A 26584-nucleotide genomic window follows, 5' to 3' on the forward strand; every position below is an offset into this window, starting at 1 on the left:
GCCACCCGCTCCCTCCCCTTTTAGTCGCCTTCTACGACACGCAGGGAATACTTGGGAAGTATTCTTTCTCCCCTAGCCCAAGGGATAATATATATATATATATATATATATATATATATATATATATATATATATATATATATATATTCATTATACTTTGTCGCTGTCCCCGCGTTAGCGAGGCAGCGCAAAGAAACAGATGAAAGAATGGCCCAACCCACCCACATACACATTTATATACTACATGTCCACACACGCACATATACATACCTGTACATTTCATCGTATATATATGTATACATACACAGACAAATACATATATACACATGTACATAATTCATGCTTGCTTCTTTTATTCATTCTCGTCGCCACCCCGCCGCATATAAATGACACCCCCCTTCCCCCCGCACGCACGCGAGGTAGTGCTAGGAAAAGACAACAAAGGCCACATTCGTTCACACTCAGTCTCTAGCTGTCATGTATAATGCACCGAAACCACAGCTCCCTTTCCGCATCCAGGCCCCACAAAACTTCTTTGGTTTACCCCAGACGCTTCACATGCCCTGGTTCAATCCATTGACAGCACGTCCACCCCGGTATACCACATGGTTCCAATTCACTCTATTCCTTGCACGTCTTTCACCCTCCTGCATGTTCAGGCCCCGATCACTCAAAATCTTTCTCACTCCATCCTTCCACCTCCAATTTGGTCTCCCACTTCTCCTCGTTCCCTCCACCTCTGACACATATATCCTCTTGGTCAGTCTTTCCTCACTCATTCTTTCCATGTGACCAAACCATTTCAATACACCCTCTTCTGCTCTCTTAACCGCACTTTTTATTACCACACATCTCTCTTACCCTTTCATTACTTACTTGATCAAACAACTTCATACCACATATTGCCCTCAAACATCTCATTTCCAACACATCCACCCTCCTCCGTACAACCCTCGCAACCATATAACATTGTTAGAAAAAATACTACCCATATCTGTCTTACGGGAGAGAGGGACTGGAAATCTCCCACACCTTTATTACTTTCCAAAAAGAGGAAGAGAGGAAAGAGCCAAGTAAGGATCTTTTATCTGTTGTGGACGCGCACCTCACTTACATGGGAAATGGCAAGCATGTATGAAATATATATATGTATATATATATATATATATATATATATATATATATATATATATATATATATATATATATATATATATATGTATATATTATTCCTGGGGATAGGGGAGAAAGAATACTTCCCACGTATTCCCTGCGTGTCGTAGAAGGCGACTAGAAGGGGAGGGAGCGGGGGGTTGGAAATCCTCCCCTCTCCTTTTTTTTTCTTTTTAATTTTCCAAAAGAGGGAACAGAGAAGGGGGCCAGGTAAGGATATTCCCTCAAAGGCCCAGTCCTCTGTTCTTAACGCTACCTCGCTAACGCGGGCAATGGCGAACAGTATGAAAGAAAAAAGATATATATATATATATATATATATATATATATATATATATATATATATATATATATATATATATATGTTCCCCACATATTCCCAGTTGTTATTGTTTATCATTTCCTTTCTCTTCGACAAAGACAACAATAAGGGAGAGAGAGAGAGAGAGAGAGAGAGAGAGAGAGAGAGAGAGAGAGAGAGAGAGACTGTTGACAATGCTTTTGAAATTTCTTTCCTGGTCCTATGGCCCTACTGGTGCCTCAGGCTAGGCTGTCTGGGTTATGTTGACCTGTTAGTGTGTGTGTGTGTTTGTGTGTTTTAGGAGGTCTGTTGTTTAGGGCTTGTCTGGTTGTTTCAGTGTGTGTGTGTGTGTGTGTGTGTGTTTTGGGAGGTCTGTTGTTTAGGGCTTGTCTGGTTGTTTCAGTGTGTGTGTGTGTGTGTCTGTGTGTTTTGTCAGAGTTTAATTTGATGGGGATTGGGTTACCTTTGAGTAGAGATTACAGAAGTGTGAGACAAGTTTAAGGTGTTTGTATCTTCATAAAGTTTGATGGTTGCTTATATAGTGGTTAGGGTAGAGGACTCCAGTGCTGTGTTTCATGAAAATATCCTGGATGTTGTCTTTCATGAAGATATCCTGGATGTTATCTTTCATGAAAATATCCTGGATGTTATCTTTCATGAAAATATCCTGCATGTTATCTTTCATGAAGATATCCTGGATTTTATCTTTCATGAAGATATCCTGCATGTTATCTTTCATGAAAATATCCTGGATGTTATCTTTCATGAAAATATCCTGCATGTTATCTTTCATGAAAATATCCTGCATGTTATCTTTCATGAAAATATCCTGCATGTTATCTTTCATGAAAATATCCTGCATGTTATCTTTCATGAAAATATCCTGCATGTTATCTTTCATGAAGATATCCTGCATGTTATCTTTCATGATGTTATCTTTCATGAAGATATCCTGCATGTTATCTTTCATGAAGATATCCTGCATGTTATCTTTCATGAAGATATCCTGCATGTTATCTTTCATGAAGATATCCTGCATGTTATCTTTCATGAAAATATCCTGGATGTTATCTTTCATGAAGATATCCTGCATGTTATCTTTCCCTACCATTCTGGGTCCGCTTGCATCTTCAAGTCGCTAACTTGGGAATCAATATTGATAATCTTCAGTCGTCCAGCGCGTCTCAACTTTGCTTATTCGGTTCTTGCCACTAGTGGTCTCACATCATAAATTCCATCTATTTTTCTTCATTTCGTAATTCATCCAACGATGTTTTGCTCAAGATGATGATTCTGTTGACTTCATGTCTGCCGTTCATGTCTATATTTCATTACCATATGTTAATGCTGGCCTTAAGTATCGTGTTGAATATGAGTCTCTTCTGGAATATAGTTTTCCTTCAGTAATGAATGAATGTATGTAAATGTCTACTGTTTTTTCTTTTCAGGTGTTGCCATTCGATTATCACCTCTGCCTGACAGCTCGACTCCAAGGTATGTTTTTCCCTTTTGGTTTTGATATCTCTTGATTTATTCTCAGATCTTAAGCTTCATGATCTCTGGTTCATTTTCCATCCCTGCTCGTTCAGTTACTCTCCCGTATCTCCGTTGCCTCCCGAAGACACTCTCCGGTCTTTTCCCAGAAGCATATATCATCACCAGTTGGTTGTTCGAGATGTGTTTCGTTTTTAGTGGTTTTAATAAAGGGTGTTATGAACAGTAGTGGGGCAGTGCTCTACCCTGGTTCACTCCACCGATTATATCGACCCACTTCTCATTTTCAAAAGGTGTATTTACTTATGCAGTGGATAAATGTATTTTTTAATTGCTTTTGTTACTTTGCCATTTACTCCGTTTTCTGACAGGCTTATCCATAAATTGCCTTTTGGATTAAAGCAAAAGGTTTCTGCAGGATTAAATACTATAAACGGATGATATAAAACTCGATGTCAAACTCGCAAGCCTTTTCCATAGTTTGTCAGGTTGGAGTGATCACGTCTGTCGTTCCTCTGTTCTTTTTAGAAACCATTCTGCCATTCTGTTAACAGTGATTGTATGAGTTCTCTTCTCTGATATTCTGTTTTACTTCTCGAACGCACAGAGTAACAAAGAATTTCTCTCATGGTTCTCGCGAGTTCCCTGGCTCACCCATTTCTCTCATAGTTCTCTGAGTTCCCTGGCTCACCCATTTCTCTCATGGTTCTCTGAGTTCCCTGGCTCACCCATTTCTCTCATGGTTCTCTGAGTTCCCTGGCTCACCCATTTCTCTCATGGTTCTCCGAGTTCCCTGGCTCACCCATTTCTCTCATGGTTCTCTGAGTTCCCTGGCTCACCCATTTCTCTCATGGTTCTCTGAGTTCCCTGGCTCACCCATTTCTCTCATGGTTCTCTGAGTTCCCTGGCTCACCCATTTCTCTCATGGTTCTCCGAGTTCTCTGGCTCACCCATTTCCCTCATGGTTCTCTGAGTTCCCTGGCTCGCCCATTTCTCTCATGGTTCTCCGAGTTCCCTGGCTCACCCATTTCTCTCATGGTTCTCCGAGTTCCCTGGCTCACTCATTTCTCTCATGGTTCTCTGAGTTCCCTGGCTCACCCATTTCTCTCATGGTTCTCCGAGTTCCCTGGCTCACCCATTTCTCTCATGGTTCTCTGAGTTCCCTGGCTCACCCATTTCTCTCATGGTTCTCTGAGTTCCCTGGCTCACCCATTTCTCTCATGGTTCTCTGAGTTCCCTGGCTCACCCATTTCTCTCATGGTTCTCTGAGTTCCTTGGCTCACCCATTTCTCTCATGGTTCTCTGAGTTCCCTGGCTCACCCATTTCTCTCATGGTTCTCTGAGTTCCCTGGCTCACCCATTTCTCTCATGGTTCTCTGAGTTCCCTGGCTCACCCATTTCTCTCATGGTTCTCTGAGTTCCCTGGCTCACCCATTTCTCTCATGGTTCTCTGAGTTCCCTGGCTCGCCCATTTTTCTCATGGTTCTCTGAGTTCCCTGGCTCACCCATTTCTCTCATGGTTCTCTGAGTTCCCTGGCTCACCCATTTCTCATGGTTCTCTGAGTTCCCTGGCTCACCCATTTCTCTCATGGTTCTCCGAGTTCCCTGGCTCACCCATTTCTCTCATGGTTCTCTGAGTTCCCTGGCTCACCCATTTCTCTCATGGTTCTCCGAGTTCCCTGGCTCACCCATTTCTCTCATGGTTCTCTGAGTTCCCTGGCTCACCCATTTCTCTCATGGTTCTCTGAGTTCCCTGGCTCACCCATTTCTCTCATGGTTCTCTGAGTTCCCTGGCTCACCCATTTCTCTCATGGTTCTCTGAGTTCCCTGGCTCACCCATTTCTCTCATGGTTCTCCGAGTTCCCTGGCTCACCCATTTCTCTCATGGTTCTCCGAGTTCCCTGGCTCACCCATTTCTCTCATGGTTCTCCGAGTTCCCTGGCTCACCCATTTCTCTCATGGTTCTCCGAGTTCCCTGGCTCACCCATTTCTCTCATGGTTCTCGAGTTCCCTGGCTCACCATTTCTCTCATGGTTCTCTGAGTTCCCTGGCTCACCCATTTCTCTCATGGTTCTCTGAGTTCCCTGGCTCACCCATTTCTCTCATGGTTCTCTGAGTTCCCTGGCTCGCCCATTTCTCTCATGGTTCTCCGAGTTCCCTGGCTCACCCATTTCTCTCATGGTTCTCTGAGTTTCCTGGCTCACCCATTTCTCTCATGGTTCTCTGAGTTCCCTGGCTCACCCATTTCTCTCATGGTTCTCCGAGTTCCCTGGCTCACCCATTTCAGGATAGTGGTCATATTGTCCGTCTTCTCCTGGCAGAAGATAGTTTCCTAAGCTTTATCTGTAATGCAGTGTAGTGGTCATTTTGAACGGTTTCATAGGTGCATCATCAGTACCCTTCGCCTTCCCAGTACTTAAATGGCTTTGAGAAACTGCCCATTCCCGCCGTGGTAATGAGGAAATCGAAGGTCAGTTATGTTAAGTTCTCGTTCTTGTGGTCCGCCGTGGGGAAGTGGTTAGCGTTCCTGGCCGTGACGCATTCACGGGCCGCCCAGGGTCGAGCGCATAGGCTCGAATTCGGGTTTTGTCAGTCAGTCCACAGTCATCCCAGCTGCTCATCTACCCCTAGGGGTTGGTCGATAAATTAGGTACTTTGCTCACACTAGGATATATATTATATATATATATATATATATATATATATATATATATATATATATATATATATATATATATATATATATATGGATGGCCTTGATTGGGGCCTAAGTTGCCCGTGCTGTCTTAGGTAACATTAAAAAATGGGTTACATTTATCTTATTTAAAGAATAATCTGTGCGTTTCTGTGGTGGTTCAGTTAGGTCCACGATCATATTGATCTTTAATGACTCGTTTTGTCCATTAATGTTTCTTGAAACTTTTTTGTTAGCTGGTATATGATCTTGGTATGAGAGTAAGCTATCCTTACTTCTCAGATATTTCCTTCAGTGATTCTTTCATGAGTTTTCGTTTCCGATGTTGTACGTTTCGGGTATTTTGCTTTTGAATCATGATCTCACAAGTCTGCTTTTTTCCCTCCAGCCTTGCGGCTGTCTAGTGTACGCAGACTCTCCTCAGCAGTCTTTTGTTTTTCTATATTTTTCGACACATTCCAAGCGTCTCCCAGTTAGACTCATCAGCTGGACTGACGCCTGAGCGAGTACTGAGCTGGTCCCTGTGTGCCAATTATAGACCATGTTGCCCACATAGTGTAGCTTTGTTAGATTATCCCCCTAAGCATGTAACTGTTAATGAGAGCATTAAGCAGGGCTATTATGTGTTCCTTTAAACGTATGAGAAAAAAAAAAGTATTTGAGATAGCAGAGTAAACACACAGTATACAGTAAAGGACGGAGTTAATCAATCCTGTCTAACTGGCAGTACTGACATGTGATTTGTAGTATGTGACGGAATCAGGTTAATACTGCATGTGTTCTGCAGTATGTAGCAGGACTAATGTGAACTCTGAGGTATTATGTGCTCTATAGTATGTGACGGGGCAAGTGCGTGTTGCGTGGTTAACTTTTAATCCTTCCATAATTAGTTGCTGGAAGGAGGATTATTCATCTCTTTGTGATAAAGTATTCGGTAATTATCGAGGTGGCACGCATTATCTGGAGAGTGATTATTTACACTCTAAGTTTTGTGTGAAGCTAAAGTTCATTTCCAGAGTAATAATCATGTGAGAGACACCATTACGTATGTAAATATATATATTTTTTTTAATCTCGTATTTTGTTGCTGTCTTTAGCCACAGTGTTCTGTATCCTCACTGGTGTAGGATGTCAGAGATGTCACCATTATGAGACGCTAAGACTTAACACTCCTACCTTCCCAACCCACACACTGGCAGTACACCACCTGCTCCCTGGCACACTCACCACTCCCACTGTCAGAATTCTCCCACACTGACCGTACTCCCACAGTCAACACACATAGTCATAACTCTTACATTCGCCGTCTTAGTACAATTAACTTCCTCCCACAGATAACAGATTCCTACAGTCAATACACTTCCATAATCCACAATACTCCCACAGTCAGCATTTTCCCAGGGTCAGCATACTCCCACAGTCAGTATACGCTCACAATCACCATACTCCCACAGTCAACAAACTCCCTACAGTCAACCTACTCCCACCCCCCCCCCTCCCACTGTCTTTACTCCCTCACAGTCATCACTCTTACCACAGTCAAGACATCGACTTCATGCCTTAGTTCAACTTGACATTATCAAAACGCTCCTACAAACACACTCCCACAGCTACACCCCACCCCAACTCCCACAACCAACCCCCACGCTCCCAAAAATCACTACCATTCTCTCTCTCTCTCTCTCTCTCTCTCTCTCTCTCTCTCTCTCTCTCTCTCTCTCTCTCTCTCTCTCTCTCTCTCTCTCTACTGTTCCAGTTGTTGTTAAAGATTCGCCAAGCCTCAGTCAGCCTGGCACCAAGAGGCCCCTTGTCATTCGACGGTGACTAGCGAACTGACTTTATGTACGACGGATTATGCACGGTGTGTCTACCCGAGAGTGACTGTATGGGGGACTGTTAGAAAATGTGTGTGTGTGTGTGTGTGTGTGTGTGTGTGTGTAGGTGAGGCAGTATGTGCTGTAACTTCATATTCATCACGAGTAATTCGGAACTATCATGTGGAGAGGAGATTGCAGCGTCGCTCGGCCTCTGTATTTGTAAATATATGTTGGTTAGTCATACGTATGGAAAGAATTGCTTGTGAGTGAGTATTGGCTGTGTGGTAGCATGTCCCGCTGTAGCTCCACACAGGTCATCGTAAGGTGGACAGTGGACTAACGAGAGTGGTTTCACCACTGTGTCATGTCGCTGTGAGAGGACTTTTATGCGGGACTTCATGAGTGACATTAGGAAATATGGCTACGTTACTTCCATTATGTTCTTGTTGCGCTCTTGGACTGTGGTGAGGGAGTGGTTGCTGTTGGCTGGACGACCAGTGATGGTTAGGGAATTGGCGAGAGGTTCGGTCAGGTCAGGTCAGGTCAGGTCAGGAGCCTGCTGGACGACCAGTGATGGTTAGGGAATTAGCGAAAGGTTGGTCAGGTCAGGTCAGGTCAGGTCAGGTCAGGTCAGGAGCCTGCACGTGGTGTAGCGGGTGGCTGGCTGGCTGGCGAGTGCCGGAGGCTGCTGGATCAGTGGGCTGGTTACGACATCCTGTTGCCCGGACGTGTGGAGGAGGAGATAAAGAGGGAGGGAGGAGGGGTGTTGAGGAAATGGAGGATCATGACAGGGAGGGGAGGGGAGGAGGAGGTGGTGGGTTGAAGGTCGGTTTCGAGGATGTAAGGCTAGCTATCAGCACTCTGCCGACGCGTCCGACCATTTCTCTTAATTACTCCAGGGGTCACAAGTTTAGCAGGCTTTCACATGTGTCTAACTTCTTTTGTGATGGTGAGGACTGAGAGAGGGGGTTAGGAAACGCGGGTGGTAACACAGTGCTTGATTGGTTAAATTCTGGGGTAATGTATCGAATGCGAGCTCCTTTAAATGGTATAGGAATAGATAAGATGAGATAAATTGAGGGAAGGTAGAATTAGACTGGCATGGATCCCGTGGCGCTAGTATAGGTGTAGGACGTGTGGGAGGCGTTACCATTGGAGAGTTACGTGGATTTCAGGTCTCCTAGAGCTTCTGCAGAAGGGAGGATGTGTTGTTAAGATCCTGAGTTAGTAGGTGGTTGCTGACGTTTTGCGCTTTGGGCTGCAGAAGACCAGGGCGTACATACCGTCGTTCATATGGCTTCAGAAGATGGCGGTAGATGTCCTCAGGAAGTCTTGCCAGAGAGATAGGAGCTGGAATACTTGGATTGAGGCATTCCAGAATCCCTTCGGATGAGTGACGAGCCTGGAATCACATGGTGGATGTTTCCTGATGCGGACGCGCTTGGCAAGGTGTCCAGGAACCAGCAGACTAGTTGACTGGCTTATTGCTTCACTAATTCAGGCGGTTGGTGCAACCTTGTCAAAAAGCCAGTAAAGTAACCCACGCCATTAGGCACGAGTGATATAGGCTTGGCGGACCAGCCATTACGATGGACTCCGGAGGATATTTGAGGATCGTTGGCTGGCGGGAGTCAGACGCAGGTGGACATCGCATTGTGAAGGCCAGTGTCTCCTACCCGTAGCTCAGTTATCTGACTGTGACACTGCTTAGGTCATATAAGATCATACGAGGCCACCGTGAGGTGCTAGATGATGACGGTGGACTAATGCTGGCCGTGGGAACGACTTATCAAAAAAAAAAAAAGAAGGTCACTGTCATACAGCGTAATTCTGGACTTTGTGGAATGACAGGAGAAAATTCAAGCGACGACTGGCTCTGTGTGTGAGAGAAGGTGGCTGTAACGTTGCCACCACTGCAAGTATATACGTATGATCAAGGTAGATCCACTGTTATTGTGTGTCCGCTGGGCATAAACAGGTCAATTTGGTGTGGCGAAAGGTGGCTCCCCCTCCTCCACCACCAGAGGCTACCAATGAGCGCCGTGATCTGTTATGCTGCTGCAGCGAAACTAATTTTGTCGACAGGTTTTGACTCCTGTTCGTTCCCGGAATATTTTTACAGGCGTTAAGGGCTCGCTCTCATGGGTGACCGACCTGCATTTCGAGGTAGTTTTCATAAGGAAACCGAAATCCAGGACAGACTTTTGGAGTACGTTGTGATGCGACGTGTTTGGGACTGGCTTCGTCTTTCTCACGCGTGTAAAAAGTTTGCGGAGGTATGTGCCAGATATACCACTGGTGTGGAATGCAGTCCAGCAGAACGTATGTCAGTGAAGTGATATGTGATGTGCTGATATGGAGTGTGATTTCTCATGTTATATGTCACATTAGTATTATTTTGTGGCAAGAGAAAATAGAAATGCAGAAACGTTCGATTATTTTTTATGCGTAAATCATCTCATTTCATCTTCCGTCACTTACCGTCATGTGTAATGCACCGAACCACAGCTCGTTCCACAATCCTGTCCCACAAAACTTTCCATAGTTTACCCCAGACTATTCACATGCCCTGGTTCAATCCATTGACAGCACTTCCACCCCGGTAGGCCATAACGTTCCAATTCACTCAATTCCTTGCACACCTTTCACCGTCCTGTATGTTCAGGCCCCGATTGCTCAAAATATTTTTCACTCTTCTTTTCACCTCCAATTTGGTTTCCCACTTCTCCCTGTTCCCTCCACCCCAGACCCATATTCTTCTTTGTCAATCTTTCCTCACTCATTTTCTCCATGTGACCAACCATTTAATATACACCCTCTTCTGCTCTCTCAACTAAACTCTTTTTATTACACACATCTCTCTTACCCTTTCATTACTTACTCGATCAAACCACCTCACACTAAACATCTCATTTCCAACACATCCACTCTCGCACAACCCATCAATAGCCTAAGCTTCACAACCATATAACATTGTTGGATTCCACTATTCCTTCAAACCTACCATAATCTGCTCTCCGAGATAACGTTCTCGCCTTCCTGACATTCTTCAACACTCCCAGAACCCTGCCTCCTCCCCCACCCTGTGACTCACTTATCCGCTCCACGGTTCCATCCGCTGCCAAATCCACTCCCAGATATCTAAAACACTTCTCTTCCTCCAGTTTTTCTCCATTCAAATTTACCTCAATTTACTTGTCCCTCCACCATAATGAACCTTCTAACCTTGCTCTTGTTCACATTTACTCTCAGCCTTCGTCTTGTCACCACGTTACCAAACTCAGTCATCGACTGCAGTTTCTCACCCGACTCAACCACCAGCGCTGTATCATCAACGTAGCAACAAGTGACTCACTTCCTAAGCTCTCTCATCCACAACAGATTGCATACTTGCCCGTCTCTCCAAAACTCTTGCATTCACATCCCTAACAACCCCATCATAAACAAATTAAACAACCTATGGAAACATCACACACCCCTGCCGCAATCCTTACTTTTCACTGAGTACACAATCACTTTCCTCTCTTCCTACTCTTACACATGGGTTACATCCTTGATAAAAAAAATTTCAATGCTTCTAGCAACTTACCTCCCAAACCCTATTACTCTTAAAATACTTCCACAGAGCACCTCTATCAACTCTATTATATGCCTTCTCCAGATCCATAAATGCTACATACAAATCCATCTGTTTTTCCTAAGTATTCTCACATACATTCTTCAAAGCAAACACCTGATCCACACATCCTCTACCACTTCTGAAACCACACTGCTCTTCCCCAATCTGATGCTCTGTACATGCCTTCACCCTCTCAATCAATACCCTCCCATATAATTTACCAGGAATACTCAACAAACTTATACCTCTGTAATTTGAACACTCACCGTTATCCCCTATATTTCCTGTATCTCCCTGATGATGTGATTATTACACGAAAGTGCACTAGCGAATTTATCGTGTTTCATTTTCCCGTGGACTCATAGTTTGGTAAAGTGTGTGAAAGAAGAAAGTTAAGAGTAAATGTGAATAAGAGCAAGGTTATTAGGTACAGTAGGGTTGAGGGTCAAGTCAATTGGGAGGTGAGTTTGAATGGAGAAAAAGTAAAGTGTTTTAGATATCTGGGAGTGGATTGGCAGCGGATGGAACCATGGAAGCGGAAGTGAATCATAGGGTGGGGGAGGGGACGAAAATTCTGGAGCCTTGAAGAATGTTTGGAAGTCGAGAACATTATCTCGGAAAGCAAAAATGGGTATGTTTGAAGGAATAGTGGTTCCAACAATGTTGTATGGTTGCGAGGCGTGGGCTATGGATAGAGTTGTGCGCAGGAGGATGGATGTGCTGGAAATGAGATGTTTGAGGACAATGTGTGGTGTGAGGTGGTTTGATCGAGTAAGTAACGTAAGGGTAAGAGAGATGTGTGGAAATAAAAAGAGCGTGGTTCAGAGAGGAGAAGAGGGTGTTTTGAAATGGTTTGGGCACATGGAGAGAATGAGTGAGATTAGATTGACCAAGAGGATATATGTGTCGGAGGTGGAGGGAACGAGGGGAAGTGGGAGATCAAATTGGAGGTGGAAAGACGGAGTGAAAAAGATTTTGTGTGATCGGGGCCTGAACATGCAGGAGGGTGAAAGGAGGGCAAGGAATAGAGTGAATTGGAGCGATGTGGTATACCGGGGTTGATGTGCTGTCAGTGGATTGAATCAGGGCATGTGAAGCGTCTGGGGTAAACCATGGAAAGCTGTGTAGGTATGTATATATATATATTTTTATATATATATATTAATATATATATATATTAATATATATATATATTATATATATATATTTTTATATATATATATATATATATATATCTATATATATATATATATTATATATATTATATATATATTATATATATTATATATATATTATATATATATTATTTATATTTATATATATTTATTTAAATATTGCTGCTAATTCAATAATTCAATAAGCTGGGTAGAACCAGACTCGAGTATAAACCAGCAGTGTACTTCGTCGTAGGTACACAGTAACACAACGTTCAGTGACTCGTGTCACATTCTCGGGGATAAGGACAGTACCTCATGGTCTAGGTCTATGTGCAAAAGTCAAAGATGAAAAGAAGAATTATTGACTAATGAGAGATGAATGCTGTAGGCGTCTACTGTGAAAGTTGGTCACCTCAGGTCAGCGGGTCGTACTGCAACGTGACGTCACTAGTTTTCGTCCCGCTCTCGTTGAGACAGGTCAGATGTCGAGCGCTAGGTAACATCAGAAGATCTTCAGTCTGCATTTTCATACTTGGGAATCTCTCCTTGATGTCCTAGTTAAGCACATCACCCGATGCTAGGCGCCCTCAGATATTCGAAGGGGGAACGGGTGTGCGAAGTGAGAGTCATAGAAAGTGGTTTGGTGAAGAGAGAAGGGGTGGTGAAAGCCTTGCATAAGATGAAATTTGGCAAGGTAGCTAGAGTGGATGGTACTGAATTTCTTAAGGGGTGACAGTGTTATTGACTGGTTAGTTAGGATTCTCACTGTATGAACGGATCAGGTTGAGATGCCTAAGGATTAGGTAACAGTGTGTTTAGTGCCCTTGTATAAAGGGAAGGTTGGACAAAGGTAAGTGTTCGAACTGCAGATGTATAAGTTTGTAGTGTTTTCCTGTTAAGTTGTATAGGAGAGTAATAATTGAGAATATGACGGTAAGTACAGGGAGGAGCAGTGTGGTTTCAGGAGTGGTAGAGGATGTAGGCAGTCTGTAGGGGGTTGTGGGGCTTGAAAACTGAGTCACTTGTTGTTTGCTGATGACACAACACTGGTGGCAGATTAGAGTGAGAAACAGTAGAAGCTGGTAACTGAGTCTGGGAGGATGTGTGAAAGGAAAAGTTTAAAGTAAATGTGATTAAAAGCTAAGTTATTACGTTTAGCAGGATAGAGGGACAGGTTAGTTGGGCTGTGGGTTTGAGTAGAGAAACTATGCAAGAAATGAAGTGTTCTAGATGCCTGGGAGTGGACATGACAGAGAATGGAACCATAGAAGTGGAAATGAGTGAGGGGTGCGAACGATAATGGAACAGTAAGGTGTGTGTGGAAGATGTTATCTGGGATAGCGAAAATTAGTATGGTTAAAGATGTAATGATCCCAACGATATTGCATGGATGGAAATCATGGGCTGTAGATGAGGATGTGCGGAGGAGGGTGGAAGTGCTGGAATTGTGGTGTGAGGTGGTTTGCTCGAGTAAGTAACAAAAGGATAAAAGAAATAAGTGGTAATAAAAAGAGTGTGGTTGATAGAGCTGAACAGGGTGTATTGAAATTGTTGGGACATATGAAGAGAATGGGTGACGAAAGGTTAACAAAGGATATATGTTTCAGAAGTAGAGGGGAAAAGATCAAACTGGAAATGGAAGAGTAGGGGGAAAAATGTTATGAGTGATCAGGGCTTGGACATGCGGGAGGATGAAAGGCGTACACGGGATAGAGTGAATTGGAACCCTTTTGTATACTGGGGGCGACGTGATATCGACAGACTAAAGCAAGGCATGTGATGCGGCAGGGGTAAACCATGGGAAGGTCTATGGGGCCTGATTGTGGATAAGGGAGCTATGGCTTTACACTGACAGCAAGAAGGTGGATGCGAGTAAGATCAACGTAGCTTTGTCTGTTGCTGGCGTTACCTCACTAACGAGAGCAACAGCGGACAAAAATGGAAAAATAAGATATACGTATATGTGGATGACAGATGAAATCTGCGTTCTTTTGAACTGCGACAAGGCACTTGAAACTGTCCCTCTGGCATGTAGACTTGGAGAGGAACGGAGTTAAGAGGTCAGAGGTGGTGGTCACACCCGCTCCATGTACAAAAGAGATACATGTTTACCTTTCCACGTTTTTTCTTTGAAAGATTTTTCTCCATTGCATTCATATATATATATATATATATATTCTTACTATTCGCCATTTCCCGCGAAAGCGTGGTAGCGTTAAGAACAGAGGACTGGGCCTTTGAGGGAACATCATCACCTGGCTTCCTCCTCTGTTCCTCCCTTTGGAAAATAGAAAAAAAAAAAATGGGAGGGGAGGATTTCCAGCCCCCCGCTCCCTTCCCTTTTAGTCGCCTTCTACGACACGCAGGGAATACGTATTTCCCGCCTCAGCGAGGTAGCGTTAAGAACAGAGGACTGGGCCTCTGAGGGAATATCCTCACCCGGCCCCCTGCTCAGTTCCTTCCTTTGGAAAAAAAAAAAAATGAGAGGGGAAGATTTCCAGCCCCCCGCTCCCTTCCCTTTTAGTCGCCTTCTACGACACGCAGGGAATACCTGGGAAGTATTCTTTCTCCCCTATCCCCAGTGATGATATATATATATATATATATATATATATATATATATATATATATATATATATATATATATATATATATTTATATATATATATATATATATATATATATATATACACACACACACACACACACACACACACACACACACACACACACACACACACACACGCGGGAGTTAACCAATATAAACAAGTCAAACGCTTCGAAAAAATATTTCAGGGTAACTCCTGTGTCCAGACCCCACACAATTATGCAAACTTCCACCCGAATCTCGGTACTACGGCGCAAAATTTCATTTAGCTTCAGTTTGCTCTGGTTCCATAATCTCTCACTAATTTCAGGAGTAAAATAAACGTTTATATTTACAGAGGGAAAAAGTTTTCTTTCATATATATATATATATATATATATATATATATATATATATATATCCCTGGAGATAGGGGAGAAAAAATACTTCCCACGCATTCCTCACGTATCGTAGAAGGCGACTAAAGGGGACCCGGAGCGGGGGGCCAGTAACCCTCCCCTCCTTGTATTTTAACTTTCTAAAAGGGGAAACAGAAGAAGGAGTCACGCGGTGAGTGCTCATCCTCCTCGAAGGCTCAGATTGGGGTGCCTAAATGTGTGTGGATGTAACCAAGATGAGAAAAAAGGAGAGATAGGTAGTATGTTTGAGGAAAGGAACCTGGATGTTTTGGCTTTGAGTGAAACGAAGCTCAAGGGTAAAGGGGAAGAGTGGTTTGGGAATGTCTTGGGAGTAAAGTCAGGGGTTAGTGAGAGGACAAGAGCAAGGGAAGGAGTAGCACTACTCCTGAAACAGGAGTGGTGGGAGTATGTGATACAGTGTAAGAAAGTAAATTCTAGATTGATATGGGTAAAACTGAAAGTTGATGGAGAGAGATGGGTGATTATTGGTGCATATGCACCTGGGCATGAGAAGAAAGATCATGAGAGGCAAGTGTTTTGGGAGCAGCTGAATGAGGTGTGTTAGTGATTTTGATGCACAAGACCGGGATATAGGGATGGGTGATTTGAATGCAAAGGTGAGTAATGTGGCAGTTGAGGGAATAATTGGTATACATTGGGTGTTCAGTGTTGTAAATGGAAATGAAGAGCTTGTAGATTTATGTTCTGAAAAAGGACTGGTGATTGGGAATACCTGGTTTAAAAAGCGGGATATATATAATTATACGTATGTAAGTAGGAGAGACGGCCAGAGAGCGTTATTGGATTACGTGTTAATTGATAGGCGCGCGAAAGAGAGACTTTTGGATGTCAATGTGCTGAGAAGTGCAACTGGAGGGATGTCTGATCATTATCTTGAGGAGGCGAAGGTGAAGATTTGTAGGGGTTTTCTGAAAAGAAGAGAGAATATTGGGGTGAAGAGAGTGGTGAGAGTAAGTGAGCTTGGGAAGGAGACTTGTGTGAGGAAGTACCAGGAGAGACTGAGTACAGAATGGAAAAAGGTGAGAACAAAGGAGGTAAGGGGAGTGGGGAAAGAATGGGATGTATTTAGGGAAGCAGTGATGGCTTGCGCAAAAGATGCTTGTGGCATGAAAAGCGTGGGAGGTGGGTTGATTAGAAAGGGTAGTGAGTGGTGGGATGATGAAGTAAGATTATTAGTGAAAGAGAAGAGAGAGGCATTTGGACGATTTTTGCAGGGAAAAAATGCAAATGAGTGGGAGAAGTATAAAAGAAAGAGGCAGGAGGTCAAGAGAAAGGTGCAAGAGGTGAAAAAGAGAGCAAATGAGAGTTGGGGTGAGAGAGTATCATTAAATTTTAGGGAGAATAAACAGATGTTTTGGCAGGAGGTAAATAAAGTGCGTAAGACAATGGAGCAAATGAGAACTTCAGTGAAGGGGGCTAATGGGGAGGTGATAACAAGTAGTGGTGATGTAAGGAGATGGAGTGAGTATTTTGAAGGTTTGTTGAATGTGTTTGATGATAGAGTGGCAGATATAGGGTGTTTTGGTCGAGGTGGTGTGCAAAGAGAGAGGGCTAGGGAAAATGATTTGGTAAACAGAGAAGATGTAGTAAAAGCTTTGCGGAAGATGAAAGCCGGCAAGGCAGCAGGTTTGGATGGTATTGCAGTGGAATTTATTAAAAAAGGGGGTGACTGTATTGTTGACTAGTTGGTAAGGTTATTTAATGTATGTATTATTCATGGTGAGGTGCCTGAGGATTGGCGGAATGCTTGTATAGGCCCATTGTACAAAGGCAAAGGGGATAAGAGTGAGTGCTCAAATTACAGAGGTATAAGTTTGTTGCGTATTCCTGGTAAATTATACGGGAGGGTATTGATTGAGAGGGTGAAGGCATGTACAGAGCATCAGATTGGGGAAGAGCAGTGTGGTTTCAGAAGTGGTAGAGGATGTGTGGATCAGGTGTTTGCTGTGAAGAATGTATGTGAGAAATACTTAGAAAAGCAAATGGATTTGTATGTAGCATTTATGGATCTGGAGAAGGCATATGATAGAGTTGATAGAGATGCTCTGTGGAAGGTATTAAGAATATATAGTGTGGGAGGCAAGTTGTTAGAAGCAGTGAAAAGTTTTTATCCAGAATGTAAGGCATGTGTACGTGTAGGAAGAAAGGAAAGTGATTGGTTCTCAGTGACTGTAGGTTTGCGACAGGGGTGTGTAATGTCTCCATGGTTGTTTAATTTGTTTATGGATGGGGTTGTTAGGGAGGTAAATGCAAGAGTTTTGGAAAAAGGGGCAAGTTTGCAGTCTGTTGTGGATGAGAGAACTTGGGAAGTGAGTCAGTTGTTGTTCGCTGAAGCTACAGCGCTGGTAGCTGATTCATGTGAGAAACAGCAGAAGCTGGTGACTGAGTTTGGCAAAGTGAAAGAAGAAAGTTAAGAGTAAATGCGAATAAGAGCAAGGTTATTAGGTACAGTAGGGTTGAGGGTCAAGTCAATTGGGAGGTAAGTTTGAATGGAGAAAAAGTAAAGTGTTTTAGATATCTGGGAGTGGATCTGGCAGCGGATGGAACCAGCGGATGGAAGCGGAAGTGAATCATAGGGTGGGGGAGGGGGCGAAAATTCTGGAAGCCTTGAAGAATGTTTGGAAGTCGAGAACATTATCTCGGAAAGCAAAAATGGGTATGTTTGAAGGAATACTGGTTCCAACAATGTTGTATGGTTGCGAGGCGTGGGCTATGGATAGAGTTGTGCGCAGGAGGGTGGATGTGCTGGAAATGAGATGTTTGAGGACAGTATGTGGTGTGAGGTGGTTTGATCGAGTAAGTAATGTAAGGGTGAGAGAGATGTGTGGAAATAAAAAGAGTGTGGTTGAGAGAGCAGAAGAGGGTGTTTTGAAATGGCTTGGTCACATGGAGAGAATGAGTGAGAAAAGATTGACCAAGAGGATATATGTGTCGGAGGTGGAGGGAACGAGGAGAAGTGGGAGATCAAATTGGAGGTGGAAAGACGGAGTGAAAAAGATTTTGAATGATCGGGACCTGTCTATCGCGTTAGCGAGGTAGCAGAAGGAAACAGACGAAAGAATAGCCCAACCCACCCACATACACATGTATATACATTACGCCCACACACGCACATATACATACCTATACATATAATCGTATACATACATATACATACACAGACATATACACATGTTCATATTCATACTTGCTGCCTTCATCCTTTCCTCCTGCCACACATGAAATGGCAACCCCCACCCCCCTCGCGCGCGCGCGAGGTAGAGCCAGGAAAAGACAGCAAAGGCCATATTCGTTCACACTCAGTCTCTAGCTGTCATGTGTAATGCACCGAAGCCACAGCTCCCTTTCCACATCCTGGTCCCACAAAACTTTCCATAGTTTACCCCAGACTATTCACATGCCCTGGTTCAATCCATTGACAGCACTTCCACCCCGGTATACCACAACGTTCCAATTCAATCTATTCCTTGCACACCTTTCACCGTCCTGTATGTTCAGGCCCCGATTGCTCAAAATATTTTTCACTCCTTCTTTTCACCTCCAATTTGGTTTCCCACTTCTCCTTGTTCCCTCCACCCCAGACACATATATCTTCTTTGTCAATCTTTCCTTACTCATTTTCTCCATGTGACCAAACCATTTCAATACACCCTCTTCTGCTCTCTCAACTAAACTCTTTTTATTACCACACATCTCTCTTATCCTTTCATTACTTACTCGATCAAACCACCTCACACCAAACATCTCATTTCCAACACATCCACTCTCGCACAACCCTATCTATAGCCTAAGCTTCACAACCATTTAACATTGTTGGATTCCACTATTCCTTCAAACCTACCCATTTCTGCTCTCCGAGATAACGTTCTCGCCTTCCTGACATTCTTCAACACTCCCAGAACCCTCGCCTCCTCCCCCACCCTGTGACTCACTTCCGCTTCCACGGTTCCATCCGCTGCCAAATCCACTCCCAGATATCTAAAACACTTCTCTTCCTCCAGTTTTTCTCCATTCAAATTTACCTCCCAATTTACTTGTCCCTCCACCATAATGAACCTTATAATAAACCTTGCTCTTGTTCACATTTACTCTCAGCCTTCTTCTTTCACACACGTTACCAAACTCAGTCATCGACTGCAGTTTCTCACCCGACTCAACCACCAGCGCTGTATCATCAACGAGCAACAAGTGACTCACTTCCTAAGCTCTCTCATCCACAACAGATTGCATACTTGCCCTTCTCTCCAAAACTCTTGCATTTACGTACCTAGCAACCCCATCCATAAACAAATGAAACAACCATGGAGACATCACGCACCCCTGCCGCAGACCGACATTTACTGGGAACCAATCACTTTCCTCTCTTCCTACTCTTACACATGGGTTACATCCTTGATAAAAAAAATTTCAATGCTTCTAGCAACTTACCTCCCACACCATATACTCTTAAATACCTTCCACAGAGCACCTTTATCAACTCTATTATATGCCTTCTCCAGATCCATAAATGCTACATACAAATCCATCTGTTTTTCTAAGTATTTCTCGCATACATTCTTCAAAGCAAACACCTGATCCACACATCCTCTACCACTTTTGAAACCACACTGCTCTTCCCCAATCTGATGCTCTGTACATGCCTTCACCCTCTCAATCAATACCCTCCCATATAATTTCCCAGGAATACTCAACAAACTTATACCTCTTTAATTTGAACACTCACCTTTATCCCCTATATTTCCTGTATCTCCCCTGATGATGTGATTATAACACGAAAGTGGACTTTGGAACTTACCGTGTTTCATTTCCCCGTGGACTTAGAAATATATATATATATATATATATATATATATATATATATATATATATATATATATATATATATATATGTGTGTGTGTGTGTGTGATGTCTCCATGGTTGTTTAATTTGTTTATGGATGGGGTTGTTAGGGAGGTGAATGCAAGAGTTTTGGAAAGAGCGGCAAGTATGAAGTCTGTTGGAGATGAGAGAGCTTGGGAAGTGAGTCAGTTGTTGTTCGCTGATGATACAGCGCTGGTGGCTGATTCATGTGAGAAACTGCAGAAACTGGTGACTGAGTTTAGTAAAGTATGTGAAAGAAGAAAGTTAAGAGTAAATGTGAATAAGAGCAAGGTTATTAGGTACAGTAGGGTTGAGGGTCAAGTCAATTGGGAGGTAAGTTTGAATGGAGAAAAACTGGGGGAAGTGAAGTGTTTTAGATATCTGGGAGTGGATCTGGCAGCGGATGGAACCATGGAAGCGGAAGTGGATCATAGGGTGGGGGAGGGGGCGAAAATTCTGGGAGCCTTGAAGAATGTGTGGAAGTCGAGAACATTATCTCGGAAAGCAAAAATGGGTATGTTTGAAGGAATAGTGGTTCCAACAATGTTGTATGGTTGCGAGGCGTGGGCTATGGATAGAGTTGTGCGCAGGAGGATGGATGTGCTGGAAATGAGATGTTTGAGGACAATGTGTGGTGTGAGGTGGTTTGATCGAGTAAGTAACGTAAGGGTAAGAGAGATGTGTGGAAATAAAAAGAGCGTGGTTGAGAGAGCAGAAGAGGGTGTTTTGAAATGGTTTGGGCACATGGAGAGAATGAGTGAGGAAAGATTGACCAAGAGGATATATGTGTCGGAGGTGGAGGGAACGAGGAGAAGAGGGAGACCAAATTGGAGGTGGAAAGATGGAGTGAAAAAGATTTTGTGTGATCGGGGCCTGAACATGCAGGAGGGTGAAAGGAGGGCAAGGAATAGAGTGAATTGGAGCGATGTGGTATACCGGGGTTGACGTGATATCAGTAGATTGAATCGGGGCATGTGAAGCGTCTGGGGTAAACCATGGAAAGCTAGCTTAAACAGATTCCAGAATGTAAGTGATAAACTCATTGGGGTGAGAAATTGACAGTTTTGATGTTATGATGTTGTTTATAAGTAAGAGTGGTGGCGGTATCAATGGAGAAGGCCAATGTAAAACGGACTTTTGTCAAAATTTCAAGAAGAAGTTATATAGGTGAAGTAGAGCAGGACATATACGAGGGAATTGCAAATCATTCGAGTATAGTTTGAGTTGAATGGACATGAGACAGAGAGTTAAAAATTTCTAGTTGAAATTGTCATTTGATTTGAACATAAATGTGGAATGGTTCCATAAAGTGGGGTTAGGGTCTCGATTTTGAGAATGAAATTGTGGAGTCGAGAATTCTCCCGAACAAATTATCTGTATTTGAGTAATGTATCCATAAATGTTGTATGGTTGGATGTGTATGATAGATTTGTGCAATGTATGATGTTAAATCCATATGTCTAGAGAATGTGTTGTGAGGTGGTTTTCTGTCAGTATCGTCAGGTGAGTGTAGGTATGTATATTTTGCGTGTGTGGACGTATGTATATACATGTGTATGGGGGTGGGTTGGGCCATTTCTTTCGTCTGTTTCCTTGCAAACGCGGGAGACAGCGACAAAAAAAAAAAATATATATATATATATATATATATATATATATATATATATATATATTTATATATATATATATATATATATATATATATCGTTTTCTGGTGGTTTCAAATTTATTGGAATATTTGTACACACTTGTTCGTTTCTCTGGCTCATGCATTCTTTGCCGCCATGCTATTGTGTCTTTTGCAATGCAGTAAACTTGAATATCATCTTATGTATTATAGTTTCCTTTGAATTTCACTTTGCAGGGAGAGCTTGTATAGAAAAAATCTGTTAAATCTGATTCACCAGTGCAATGTTTAAACAATATTCTCACTTGAAATGTAAAGTTGTATTAAACCCCAACACCTGAATTGAGGAAATTTACAGTTTTGATGTTTATGATGAATATTTATTAAGCATTATAGAGATACTTATAATGGGAGGGGCTCAATTATAAAAAGGTACCTTTTGTCAAAATCACCAGCTCAGAGGTTATTAGGGGACACGTTATGCGACCAAATATATTCCGAGAATTGCAAAATTATTTCAATATATTCTGATGGTCACACTGTGGCAGCCAACAGCCAGAGTAAAAATTTCATAGCTTTAAACTTTTCATTTTATTTTTCAACATAAATTGTGATGGTTGCCATAAAATCAGATTTATGTCTTCGTTTCTGTTAGAATGCATATCTGTCCGTATGTCTGTGTATCTCTCTACCTTTCAGTCTTTTATCTGTATCTATGTATGTATATATATATATATATATATATATATATATATATATATATATATATATATATATATATATATATATTATATATCAATCCATCTACCTGTCTATCTGATTAGCTATCTATCTATTCATCTCTCTCTCTCTCTCTCTCTCTCTCTCTCTCTCTCTCTCTCTCTCTCTCTCTCTCTCTCTATCTATCTATCTATCTAGACGTCTATCTATGTATCTCTCTGTATATATATATATATATATATATATATATATATATATATATATATATATATATATATATATATATATATGCAGGAGGGTGAAAGGAGGGCAAGGAATAGAGTGAATTGGAGCGATGTGGTATACCGGGGTTGACGTGCTGTCAGTGGATTGAATCGAGGCATGTGAAGCGTCTGGAGTAAACCATGGAAAGCTGTGTAGGTATGTATATTTGCGCGTGTGGACGTATGTATATACATGTGTATGGGGGTGGGTTGGGCCATTTCTTTCGTCTGTTTCATTGCGCTACCTCGCAAACGCGGGAGACAGCGACAAAGCAAAAAAAAAAAAAAAAAAAAATATATATATATATATATATATATATATATATATATATATATATATATATATATATATATATATTGCAAAGGATTACAATTTTGCGCGTGATCAAGATATTCCTATGAGTCTGCGGGGAAAATGAAACACGATAAATTCCCAAGTGCACTTTCATGTAATAATCACATCATCAGGGGAGACACAAGAGAGAAAGCTAGGACGCCATTTGGTAAACATGTTTACCAAATGGCGTCCTAGCTTTGTCTCTTCGATGTATATCAACTGACTTATATTTCTCTCTTGTGTCTCCCTTGATGATGTGATTATTACACGAAAGTGCACTAGCGAATTTATCGTGTTTCATTTTCCCCGTGGACTCATAGTTTGGTAAAGTGTGTGAAAGAAGAAAGTTAAGAGTAAATGTGAATAAGAGCAAGGTTATTAGGTACAGTAGGGTTGAGGGTCAAGTCAATTGGGAGGTGAGTTTGAATGGAGAAAAACTGGAGGAAGTGAAGTGCTTTAGATATCTGGGAGTGGATCTGGCAGCGGATGGAACCATGGAAGCGGAAGTGGATCATAGGGTGGGGGAGGGGGCGAAAATTCTGGGAGCCTTGAAGAATGTGTGGAAGTCGAGAACATTATCTCGGAAAGCAAAAATGGGTATGTTTGAAGGAATAGTGGTTCCAACAATGTTGTATGGTTGCGAGGCGTGGGCTATGGATAGAGTTGTGCGCAGGAGGATGGATGTGCTGGAAATGAGATGTTTGAGGACAATGTGTGGTGTGAGGTGGTTTGATCGAGTAAGTAACGTAAGGGTAAGAGAGATGTGTGGAAATAAAAAGAGCGTGGTTGAGAGAGCAGAAGAGGTTGTTTTGAAATGGTTTGGGCACATGGAGAGAATGAGTGAGGAAAGATTGACCAAGAGGATATATGTGTCGGAGGTGGAGGTAACGAGGAGAAGAGGGAGACCAAATTGGAGGTGGAAAGATGGAGTGAAAAAGATTTTGTGTGATCGGGGCCTGAACATGCAGGAGGGTGAAAGGAGGGCAAGGAATAGAGTGAATTGGAGCGATGTGGTATACCGGGGTTGATGTGCTGTCAGTGGATTGAATCAGGGCATGTGAAGCGTCTGGGGTAAACCATGGAAAGCTGTGTAGGTATGTATATTTGCGTGTGTGGACGTATGTATATACATGTGTATGGGGGTGGTCTGGGCCATTTCTTTCGTCTGTTTCCTTGCGCTACCTCGGAAACGCGGGAGACACCGGCAAAGCAAAAAAAAAAAAAAATATATATATATATATATATATATATATATATATATAGAGAGAGAGAGAGAGAGAGAGAGAGAGAGAGAGAGAGAGAGAGCCCTCACCGTGAAGTGTTATACGCACAGTTATCACTGGAAAGAGAAAATAAAAACAGTGAGTACTTTCGTTTATTACATCCTCAGGCAGATTGGGGGAGATACAGGTGCCAGGCTTCATAGTCCCCCGTGGAGTGCAGGTGGGCACTAATTACGTGACCTGACATGTGACCTTCCTCTCCTTACATTGTGTGTGGACAGGGTTTTTCTGGTGGATACTTCTTGATTATTACTTCAGTTGAAAGTTTGTCAAATTTAAAATGGTCTAAGGACATATTTACATTTTGATCAAATGTGCCAGAGATCAAATTACATTTTTTTCACTGAAGCAATTTGATTTAGCTGTGGTCTCAGCTTCTTTCCAGCCGATATGGTGATCAAAGGCAGCTTTATGTTGAACTAAGTCGTTGCTCTGTTGACGCTATACTTATGTTGTGAGATCCTAGTCTCCAAATCTTACCTTGATTGTCCAGTATGAAATTGGTTACAGTCTTTACATGGGACTTCATAAACAACGCCTGTATCATATGATGGGCTATTTTTGATGAGGGCTTTCTTGATGGTGTTATCATATTTGAATATTACTTGTGCATTAAGTTTTTGAGAATGTGAAAACATTCGAGAAAATTCTTTTTGAAGGGAAGAACAAGGGTTCTTTGGTAACTTTTAAGTTCTGACTTGTTATTTTGGCCACTATGGAAACGTTTCCTTTTTGTACTCTGACACTGGATAAGTATATTTATTGGTTATCTTAGCTTCTGTCCAATACACTGAATCATTTTCAATCAATTTTTAGATGATGAACTGAAAATGACGTGTGTAGGGGGACAGGATAACGTGCCTACATCTCCGTCGACCTAAGATGAAGCAGCGGTCAGGGTCAGTGTTGCCGACCTGGTAATGTTGATCTTGTCCACTGATGTTGTTATACGAGGGGAGTAACACTTATTGTAACGTAGGGAGGATCGCTGGGCTGCAGTCTTCCTCATTCTCTGCTGCATATTCTGCTTCTTATATACTCTGCCGTTGCTCAAATCACTCTCGGGAAAAATTACTCCATCTGTGACCTTATTACTGTACTCTCGTACAGCTGGCCGACTCGTTCATCGATATTATTTTTTCATTGTTATGACTTTTCTATTCGATATTTTGATTTGCTTTCTTCAGTCTTCACATTTCTTACTTTTCTGTAGATATGTCTCGCCTTTTTTTTGTTTTTATTTCATTTAACTCTCTCTCTCTCTCTCTCTCTCTCTCTCTCTCTCTCTCTCTCTCTCTCTCTCTCTCTCTCTCTCTCTCTCTCTCTCTCTCTCTCTCTTCATTCTAATCCTCTCCTTCCTGGATCCTGCTGTTCTTCCTGCCGGGCCAGAGGCATAAACTTCACCGTTCAAATATTTAACACAGTCGTGGCCACACCTGAAGTTCTATTTGACTTTGTTCTTCCCATCTTCTAATATTCTTTCCTCAATCCAAAAATTTCCAAGTTGATATCGTGACAGTTCTTCGGCGTATCTCTCTTTTTTGTATTTCCTTTCGTATCAGTAATTGGCTTGTTATCATTACATATATGTGTATATCTTCATTTTTGTTTTATACCTGTTCGCCATTTCCCGCGTTGGTGATGTAGCCCCAGGAGTAGACGAGGAATATGACTCATTCGCCCGCATCCCTTCTCTTTGCTGTCATGTTTAATGCTCTGGCACCTCTCCCTGATCTGCCCCGGCTGCATTTTATACCCTGGTCCAGTCCATTAAGAGCACGTCGCCCCTCGTTTACCACATCGTTCCAATCAGGCACTGAGCTCTCGATTCCCTTTTTTTTTGGTATGTTCATGTGTAAGGAATTAATTATTTCTGAATTTTCGAACTTGAAAGTCGATCTTTTTCCAATGATACAGTTGGTACTAATTGTTTCAGTTGATGGTTGCTTGTATTATTGTTCCAATGTTCGAGAGGAAGGTGGAATATTTTCTTTAGTATGTGTCCCCAGACAGCTCGCTCTCCAGGAATGGTTAGAGACTACCATGGGAGACCAGAGCCTTGGGAGACCAGAGCCATAGGAGACCAGAGCCATGGGGACTAGAGCCATGGGGGACCAGAGCCATGGGGACCAGAGCCATGGGGGACCAGAACAGTAGGAGACCAGAGCCATGGGGGCCAGAGCCATGGGAGACCAAAACCATAAGAGCCC

At 42.5% G+C, this 26584-nt stretch overlaps 1 long non-coding RNA gene across 2 annotated transcripts in view; it reads left to right on the forward strand.

Moving 5' to 3' along the window:
- The window catches only part of LOC139755502 (uncharacterized), a 1033757-nt gene that overhangs the window by 691575 nt on the left and 315598 nt on the right, over positions 1-26584 (forward strand). For both annotated transcript variants that reach the window (XR_011714114.1, XR_011714115.1), the window contains one exon: positions 2923-2968. This is a non-coding gene — a long non-coding RNA (uncharacterized lncRNA). The remainder of the gene's footprint in view (positions 1-2922; positions 2969-26584) is intronic.

This window comes from Panulirus ornatus, chromosome 19, assembly GCF_036320965.1.
Source record: "Panulirus ornatus isolate Po-2019 chromosome 19, ASM3632096v1, whole genome shotgun sequence".
NCBI lineage: Eukaryota > Metazoa > Arthropoda > Malacostraca > Decapoda > Palinuridae > Panulirus > Panulirus ornatus.